Genomic DNA, 488 nt, shown 5'->3' with positions numbered 1-488 from the left:
AGGAACACAATTTAACGATGATGGGTTTAGCCTTGGTTGGATCTTTTTGACCTACTCGATGGGATCGATCGATGTGGTGTTTTTTCAACTTGAACCCAAGCTGATCCTTGGCAATGTCAATTGCTATTTGATCGGTATCTTCACCTATTTTCTCTTTCACACCAAAAATTCTAATGCTGTTTCTCCTTGTATACTGCTCGAGAATATTCAATTGGCGCTCCACGTCTTCTCTTTTCTCGATTTCATTCTGTAGCTGTTTCTCCAGAATATATGTTTCTTTCTCTTTACTCTCCAAAGAATTTTGAAGTTGAATGATGGCTGATTCATTTTCTTCTATGTGGCGACGCATGTTTTCACATTGAACATTCACTACTTTATCCATTGTTTCTTTACAGACACTACAGTCTCCAGTGTTTTCATGAATTCTTTTGTTTTGAGTAATTTAGTGAGAATTGTTTGAAGGTGATAATCATCATTAGGTGAATGTT

This window comes from Lytechinus pictus, chromosome 8 (assembly GCF_037042905.1).
Source record: "Lytechinus pictus isolate F3 Inbred chromosome 8, Lp3.0, whole genome shotgun sequence".
In the NCBI taxonomy this organism is placed as follows: Eukaryota; Metazoa; Echinodermata; class Echinoidea; order Temnopleuroida; family Toxopneustidae; genus Lytechinus; species Lytechinus pictus.
The sequence above is the reverse complement of the archived record's forward strand: the minus strand, read 5'-3'. Positions refer to the sequence as shown.